Genomic DNA, 9,738 nt, shown 5'->3' with positions numbered 1-9,738 from the left:
GTGGCTCAAGGCTCTTCATCTCAGGGACAGCGGCCAGTCCCAGAGTTCAAGCCCCATGACCGACCGAAAAAAAAAAAAAAGCAAGCAGCATAACCTAGTAGTGAACTGATGAAGGAAAATGACTAAGAGAAGGGCACCTTCCAGCTTACTAATTTCCAAGAATGGAAGTGACATGGGTTTAACTTGCAAAGGGTTACACTCACCCCTGTGGACATCAGCAGTAGGAGCAAGTGCTTAGAGCCCGTAAAGCCATGCAGTTTATGTCAAGAAGCCTGAAGAGCCACTGCTCAATTGCTGGTGGCTCATGCCTGTAATCTTAGCTACTCAGAAGATTTAAGGAGTAAGGTTCAAAACTACGCCAGACAGGAAAGTCTATGAGACTCTTTTTTCTAAGTAGCAAAAAGTCCTAAGTGGAGCTGTGTGGTAGAGTGCTAACCTTGAGCAAAAAGAAAAAAGCTCAGGAACACAGTCTAGGCTGAGTTCAAGCCCCACCTCCACCCTCCCAAAAAGGACAATCAAATCAATGAGCCTACCCTAAGATGTGAGACCTGAACCATTGCTTGCTCTACTACTTGAGCCACAGCACCACTTCCCCCCACCCGGAGTTTATGCTCCACAACTCACATACACGCACACAAAATCCTTGTTGACCAACATTATCTTATGAAGATGAAAGTGTTACTAGAAACTCAGGAGACTGAGATCTGAAGATTGCAATTCAAAGCCTGCCCGGCCAGGAACCTGTAGGACTCTTATTTCCAATTAACCACTAGAAAACCAGAAGTAGTGCTGTGGCTCAAAGTAGTAAAGTGCTACCCATGAGCATAAAAAGGCCCAAGGACAAGCCTTGAGCTCAAGCCCCACGACAACGACCACCACCACCACCACCAATTTGCTAATGAAAGCCAAAGTTTTCCTCAAACCAAGGGTTTGAAGCTAATATGGATGCAAAAATTAGGTTTGAGATGTAGGATTGGAATGCACATGCCTGTGAACTGGCCTCAGGCTTGAGCCAAAAGGTCAAGCTGCAAAGGTCACCGGAGCCTTTTCTGCACCTGCCAGGGGCCAAGCACTGGAAGCCAAAATATTAACAGACCGTGTGGCTGCCAACAAGCTAGTGCTGAAGTAGACAATTCAGAGCCACCAGGCTGGCTGGTGACACTGAGGCTCATTCCTCCCAAGATGTGTTTGTCAGTCTTGTTTCTATCTAGGATTTAATGGCCTTCATTCTACGAGTCTTTTCATCTGTCCAGATATTTCCTTGGCACTTGTTGGACATTTTGGTGATTGTAAAGAATTTTGGAAGCTTAAATTCCAATTTCCTCAAAAGCCTTTTTATTCCCTCATCACTTCCAAGAAATAGCAAAATGGGTTTCTGCATCCCTTGGAGTCTTCCCCCAATACATTTTATAGCCCAAGCCTCAAAGCATCTTTTGAAATGTGCAGCTTAAAATATTTAGGGTTAGTGAACAAGGAGAAATAACTATTGGTATCTGAGCTTTATGGGAAAACAGAAGCATTTCAACAACGAAACCCTAACTGCATTATATGTGCCATTTGGTATAGTAATGGCCACCAATAGACTTCCTACCTTAGACTGAATGAACTACCCACAGAGCCCTTCCTACCCTCTCTGGCCAACAAGTGTCTGCCACTTTCAACCACTGGCAAGTGATGGCCCACGTATTCTCGTAGGAACAAGCAGGGGCAAGGAGATGTTCCTGTCTGCCTTGTGATGAGCCTGGACTGTCCATGAAGTCCATGGAAGGGGTTGGCCAGTGGTTGCACATTGCCCAGGATTGTTGCTCTATGGCCTGGCTCTTTCTCTATCAGACTTTGACTTTTCCCTCCTGCCTCATCTCTTGGTGCTCCCCACTGCAGCCATCTGCATCCTTCAAATGCACAGCTCCCCAGAGACTTAGCTGCTTTCCCCACAATATCAGTGTTGCCTCTTCATGCTCACCTAGAAAACTCATCTTAAAATAGCAAGACTAGGGCTAGGCATATGGCTTAGTGGTAGAGTGATTGCCTAGCATGCATGAAGCCTTGGGTTTGATTCCTCAGTATCATATACAGAAAAAGCTGGACGTGGTGAAAAAAATGTGAAGACTAGGTGCAAGTACCCCATCTCCTTTCTATGCTGCATTCCAGAACCACCTCTTCTACCACCGACTCAGAGGTAGAATTGACCATGCCTTTCTTTGTGCCCTTTTGTCACTACTATCACAGCTTATATTTAGTTTCTATTTACCACATGCCAGGCACTAACCTAAGTGCTTTCTTTTTTCTTTTCTTTTTCTTTGTTGCCAGTCCTGGGGCTTAAACTCAGGACCTGGGCACTGTCCTTGAACACTTATGCTCAAGGCTAGCACTCTACCACTTAAGCCACAGCACCATTTCTGGCTTTGTCTGTTTATATGGTACTGAGGAAGCAAACCCAGGTTTTTATGCATGCTAGGCAAGCACTATACCACTAGGCCACACTCCCAGCCCCCTAAGTGCTTTCTGAACCTCTTTTCCAGTCATGAAGGAGATGCATATGTGATTCCTATTGCGCACATGAGGAAAGTCAGTCAAACAGGCTATGTAGCTGAAGGAATGTGCCCGTAAGCATCCCAGCAGCCTGTCAAGTGACCACTGGACACTGTCCTGCCATTATCTCCACATACATCTTTCTCTTTTAACCTCTGACAGCACACTCCGGGTTCTGCTCATCTGCACATCGCTGAAATGCCTGCCCCAGAGCAGGTGCTGGATGAAAGATGAAGCTACAGTACAGCCTGGCTCAGCTAATAGAGAGGAGATCTGACGAGCTCAGAGCCTGGGTGGACTGAATGGCTTTCTTTTCTAGACCCCTTACTCTTTAAACTGGGATCTCAAAAAAAATCTTTAATGGGTAAAATTGTAATATGTCTATATACATATAATGTGTTTTGATCAAGTTCACCTCCCCGTTACACTTTATTCCCCCTCCCTCTTTTTTCCATTTTAATGGGTTTCATTATTCTATTTTCATATGTGCATATAGAGTACTTTGATTGTATTCACTTTCCTGATGATGCTCACCTTTACCCTTTCAGCTCCTGCTCATTCCTCTCAAATGGTCCCTCTTTTACAATCATGTCATCGTTAGTTTTCTGTCAGTCATAGGGCTTGAACTCAGGGCCAGGGGCACTGCCCTAAAGCTGTGCTCAAGGGTATCATTCCACCACACTGAACCATAGTGCCACTTCTGGCTTTTTCTCTGATTTATTGGGAGATAAACATCTTCTGGAATTTCATGCCCAGGCTGGCATCAAACCATGCTCCTCAGATGCCAGCCTTCTGTGTAGCTAGGATTATAGGCATGAGCTACCAGCACTCAACTTTGTCGATTTTTTTTTCAGATTTAGATTCTACATATGCAAATGTATTTCTGAACCTGATTTATTTCACTCAGCATAATATCCCATTCCATATATTCTCTTGCAAATGACATAATTTTCCATCTATATGGCTCAGTAAAACTCCACTGTATATATTCACTTTCTTTCTTTCCTTTCTTTCTTTCCTTTCTTTCTTTCCTTTCTTTCTTTCCTTTCTTTCTTTCTTTCTTTTCTTTCTTTCTTTTCTTTCTTTCTTTCTTTCTTTCTTTCTTTCTTTCTTTCTTTCTTTCTTTCTTTCTTTCTTTCTTTCTTTCTTTCTTCTTTCGTGCCAGTCCTGGGGCTTGAATTCTGGGCCTGGGTGCTGTCCCTGAGCTTTTGCTTAAGGCTTATATTCTACCACTTGAGCCACAGCACCACTTTTGGCTTTTTGTGTGCATGTGGCACTGGGGAATAGAACCCAGGGCTTTGTGCATGTGAGACAAGCACCCTACCAATGAGCCACACTCCCAGCTCCATATTCAGGTCATTTTTTGGTGGTGGTTCCAGGGATTGAACTCAGAGCCTTGAGCACTCAAGGCTGGGACTCTACCACTTGAACTACAGCTCCATTTCTGAACTTTGGGTAGTTAATTGAAGAAAAAAAATTCTCATGGACTTTTCTGCCCACTCTTGGCTTTGAACTGCAATCCCCAGATCTCAGCCTCTTGAGTACCTAGGCTTACAAGTATGAGCTACTAGTGCTCAGCAGATAGCCTGTCTTTTCCCCCCCTTTATACATTTATTTTCATTCATCAGGAGATGGAAACCTTGACTTGGGTATTGTGAACAGTGTAGCTGAGTGTAGAGGGATCCCTGCTGACTTCCATTCCTTCAGCTATATGCTCAGTATAGGACGATCATGTGGTAGCTCTAGTCTTATATTCTTTGATCCAGCTCCATCTTCTGTGTCTCTTCCCACTTCAACTGCTTACTCTTGCTTAGATCCTTTCCTTTCTTTTCACTCTGGTCTCTTCTTGCACAGAGGTGACTGTCCAGCTTCTCTGTGCTGCATGTGTACTGACCAGGGTTCAACACAAATTTCCTAAAGGTCAGGTCTTACCTTCCTTGCAGAAAATTTAAGAAGTCTAGAAACATGGACATGCCATGGCCTTGTCTCCCTATGATTTTCATTTCTCTCTATGCCCACCTGTTTGCTTCCATAGGGGAACTGAGCCTGTGCCTCTGCCCCTTCCCTCCCAACCCTCATCTGTCTTCTTAAGTCATTGCTTATAATCCACATGGTCAATTACTGTCATCTTCACCTGCTTGTCCTTTGCTGGTCTCAATGAACCCACTAGGATCTAGTGAGGGAGCACCAAGGAAAGTAAACGACTAGTCGGGTGCCAGTGGCTCATGCCTATAATCCTAGTTACTTAGGTGGCTGAGATCTGAGGATCTCAGTTCAAAACCAGCCTGGGCACAAAAATCCATGAGACTCTTATCTCCAATTAACCACCAGAAAATCAGTAGAGTGCTAGCCTTGAGCTGAAGAGCTTAGATACAGTGCCCAGGCCGAGTTCAAGCCCCATGACTGACAAAAAAAAGAAAAAAAAGTAAACAATTGAGGGTAGGATGAAGAAGATGAAATGATCAAGATACAGTGAGAGGATGTCATAGGAGATCTGCTTAAAAAAAAACCTCCCAGGGAGGGCTTTTTGGACTTTCACATTGGGATCTATGCGATCTGTGGGAGCAGTCTGATGGAGGAGGGGATGTGAATAGGGTTATATTAAACATCCCCCACATCCCTGTCCAAATCTGCTCTTATATCATTGGCTCCTGGTATTTTGCTACAAGCTGGGGCAGGTGGTTTGCCTTCTTGTCTGGAAGGAAGACCTCTGCAGGGTTTTCCCACCCTCATCTCTTTTCTTTTTCTTTTCTTTTTGTGCCAGTGCTGAGGCTTAAATACAAGGACTAGTGCTCTCACTTGGCCTTTTCTAGCCCTAGAGCTGAGGGCTGAACTCAGGACCTTACACTTGCTAGGCCAGTGCTCGTCCACTGAGCCAAATCTTCAACCCCATCGCTTGGCTTTTGTACTCAAGGTTGGTGTTCTACTATTTGAGCCACTCTTCCACTTCTGGCCTTTCAGTGATTCACTGGAAATAAGAGTCTCACAGACATTTCTGCCCAGGCCATCTTCAAACTATAATCCTCCGATCTTTGCCTTCTGGGTAGCCAGGGTTACATGCATGAGCCACTGGGGCCTGTCTTCCAGATTTTCTTTACTGAAACTCTTTAAGCTCTGGCTGAAATGACACCTTTCATGATGATGTCACTGACCACACTGGAAGACTTCCTGTGCTCTGTTGCACCATGTAAGTGATGATATGAACGTCCTCTGTTCTTCCTTGCATGGTGGTTATTTGCCCATTCTTTTTCTTGCCAGTCCTGGGGCTTGAACTCAGGGCCTGATGACTGTCCTTGGGCTTTCTCTAGGCTAGAGCTCTACCACTTGAGCCTCAGCACCATTTCTGACATTTTCTGTGTATGTGAGACTGAGGAATTGAACCCAAGGCTTCATGCATGTTAGGGAAGCACTCTACCACTAGGCCAAACTCCCAGCCCCATCCCTACCTTTCTTCTCCAGGTAAGCGAACCTCTTCTAGGAGCTACCCATCTGAAACATATCTGGTGTGTCTTGCTAATACATGCCTTGCACATATCCAATGCTCAATATATGATTGCCCAACTCCCCCGCCTCCACCACATTGTCGTACTTGAAAACATGATGAAACTGGGCAAACACTTTCCACAGCCTCCTCCCAGCTCTAACATTTATTAATAATAAGATTGAATTCTAAAGCATATGTACTATACCGAGTCTCTTTGCACAATGATAGCTCATGCCTTTTGTGATTTTGCAGTTATACCCCCAAACCCCAAACAATGAGGCAGATGACATAAAAAGCTTCGATACAGGTGCCAAAAAACATGTCATATGAGCACATTCAGTTCCACACAATCGAACATTAGGAATTGGCCGGCTTGGTGCCTGCAGTGAAAGGAGCAAAGAATCCCTGGGATATGCCTGGAGTGGGATTAGGGGGAAATAACCTGTTTCCACTTGGGCAGAGGGGATGCATCAAAGACAGTTTGAAAAAAAAAAAAGGAAACTGCCAGGTGCCAGTGGCTAATGCTAGCTTCTCAGCAGGCTGAGATCTGAGGATGATGATCAAAGCCAGCCAGGACAGGAAAGTCTGCGAGATTATTTTCTCTAATGAACCACTAGAAAACCGGAAGTGACGCTGTTGCTCAAAGTGGTAGAGCTGAAGAGCTCAGGGACAGTGCCCAGATTCAGAGTTGAAGCCCCATGACCAAAAATGAAAAAAGGAACCTTTGGAATAGAATCACCTCTTAGAGACTAGACCAAGAAACAGGGCTGAGGAAATATGGGAAGGGAAGTACAGAAAGTGCCCAAAATGTTCTCTTAAGGTGTGCTACTTTATTAGCTTGGATAGGGGCTACTGATCTGGTGGGAGGGTGGTGAGGGGGTGGCAGTACTGGCTGATACTAATTAAGTGTAGGACCTGCCCTATGTCCAACAGTGAGTGATAAATAGCTTTATCTTTGTGTTGAGCAAACGCCAGGCTCTGCTGCAGGACAAGACAGTCCCCTTCTGCTATGACTGTCCTGCTCTGGTTTACCTGCAAATTTTGCATTTTCTGTTCAGCACACTGCTAAAATTGTGCTCTCAAAAGTGACTTTCAAGCTGGCACCAGTGGCTTATGCCTGTAATCCTCGCTCCTCAGGGGAACCAGAGACTGAAATCTGAGGATCGTAGTTCAAAACCTGCTGAGGCAGGAAAGTCCATAAAGCTATCATCTCCTATGAACCAGCAAAAAAGCTGGAGGTGGAGGTGTGGCTCAAGTGGTAGAGCACTAGCCTTGAGCAGAAAGGCTAAAGGAGAACCCTCAGGACCTAAGCTCTAGCCCCAGGACTAGCACACACAAAAATACTGATTTCCATGTTTACCAAATCACATACCTTCTCAGACCTCATTCCTTTACCCTTTCTGCCTATCATCTGTCACTATCACAATCTCCTTGGCTCTGTGACAGTGATGCTACCTTGTTAGTTCTTCTGTGGCTCACCATTTTCTCCCCTGTCTCTTGTCATTTCCTTTTTTATCTCCTTGCTTAAAAGTGTGACACATTTCCTCCTCCTCCTCCTCCTCCTCCTCCTCCTCCTCCTCCTCCTCCTCCTCCTCCTCTTCTTCTTCTTTTTCCAGTCCTGGGTCTTGAACTCAGGGCCTGGGCACTGTCCTTGGACATCTTTTGCTCAAGGCTAGTGCTCTACCAAAACACAACTTCCAGCCTTTTATGTGTATGTGGTACCAAGGAATCGAACCCAGGGCTTAATGCATGCTAGGCAAGCACTCTACCACTAGGCCACACTCCCAGCCCAACTGTCACATTTATTCTTGCTTTTCTTCACATTGAATGCACTGGCCACTTCCAACTTTCAAGCCTCATCTAGACTCCAAACACGTGTAACATTCCTGTGTCCCCAGAGCTGCCTTGACCTTCACTGCCCATCGTTTTCACCACCCTCAACTTAGTCTTTCAGTTATTGCCATCCATTCCCCCAAACAAGGCAGTCTGTGTCAGGCAGAGTGGGGGTGTGACAGGGAGTAAAACACACTGTTTCTGTCCGGAAAGAGCTCACTCACTGTTTCAGAGGTGAATCATATGGTAGCAATCAATCACACAAATAAATTCTATTTACAGATAAGCACTGTTGATGGAAACCCTGGGGCTTTTTTTCAAGGATGAACTAGGGAAATAAAATTCATATTTCTTCTCCAATTTTCCACTGTGGTCAAGATGAACATTCTTGTTTCGGCACTGGTAGCCCATTCTTATAATCCTAGCTACTCAGGAAGCTGAGATTTGAGGATTACAGTTCAAAACCAGGCTAGGCAGACAAATGTGAGAGACTTACTTTTAATTTGCCAGCAAAAAGCATGAAATGGAGGTGTAGCTGAAGTAAGAGAGCACTAGCGTGAGAAAGGCCAAGTAAGAGCGTAAGGCATTCGCACAAAAAGAACATTTCTAGGGGCCACTTCTGAACCAGGTCACTTCTAGCTCAGATTCCTTTAGTGGTTAAGGTTGAAGTATTCACTAATTGGGAGGCTGGAGCAGGAAGAATGCTTGAGAGCAGGAGTGTGAGGCCATCCTGGGCAGCATAGAAAGAATGGGTGGATAAAAAGAAACATGGATAATCTCAAAAAAAAAAAAAACAACCCACGGTCAGTGGATTGTGCAATACAGTCCACACTTCTCAGTCAAATAGTAGACATGTTCCAGCCGACATTTACAACCTCTACTTCAGTATTCCACTGTGAGCATTCAGAACTATCCACTGTCTGCCATGAAGAAGGACCATGTGCCCTTACCCTGCTGCTTCTTTTCCAGGGAAACCCTTCCCCTAATTACATAAGTCCAAATCATTCATTCATATGTATATATATATATATATATATATATATATATATATATATTTCCCTTGTTTTCTTTTTTTTCTGAGACAGGATCATACTATGTGGCCCAGGCTGGCCTTGAATTAGAGATCTTCCTACCTCGGCTTCCTGAATTGTGAGACTAGAGATGTGCATCACCAGGTCAAGCTCAAATCATCTAGCCATGAAGCCCAGTTCATTCTTCTGTATAAACTATGTTCTAATGACTCCCTTTGGCATTTCAGATATTTTATATTGAAGTTAATTTGTTTTTATTTGTGGCACTGGGGTTTGAACTCAGGGACTTATGTGTGCTAGGAAGGTGCTCTATCACTGAGCCATGTCTCTAACTCACTTATTTCCACTGTCATTGCACTCATTTTTTTTTTGTCGGTCATGAGATTTGAACTCTGGGGCTAGGCTCTGTCCCGGAGCTCTTCAGCTCAAGGCTAGTGCTCTACCACTTTGAGCCACAGTACCACTTCTGGTTTTCTGGTGGTTAATTGGAGATAAGAGTCTCTCAGATGTTTTAGTGTCTGGGCTGGCTTTGAACCTTGATCCTCAGATCTCAGCCTCCTGAGTAGCTAGGATTATAACTGTGAACCACCTGCACCTGGCTTGCACTCTTTAAAAACAAACATATTGTATTGGCTCTAATCCAGTAAATAAAGACCCAGTTTATTCTCCTATTAGACCATAAGCTCAGTGAAGGCAAGATTAGGATCTAAACAACAGTCATTCGTGGATGGAGGGTCAGATGAACAAAGGAATGTGTGGATGAATCATCACTAACATGATACAGAGGGACTGTGAGTATACAGAACAAATGATGTGTCTATATATCCACGTGTGTCACTACACATTGTATATTCTCAC

The sequence above is a fragment of the Megascapheus bottae genome, chromosome X, assembly GCF_031878675.1.
Source record: "Megascapheus bottae isolate mThoBot1 chromosome X, mThoBot2.hap1, whole genome shotgun sequence".
In the NCBI taxonomy this organism is placed as follows: Eukaryota; Metazoa; Chordata; class Mammalia; order Rodentia; family Geomyidae; genus Megascapheus; species Megascapheus bottae.
Note: the sequence above shows the minus strand (reverse complement) of the source record.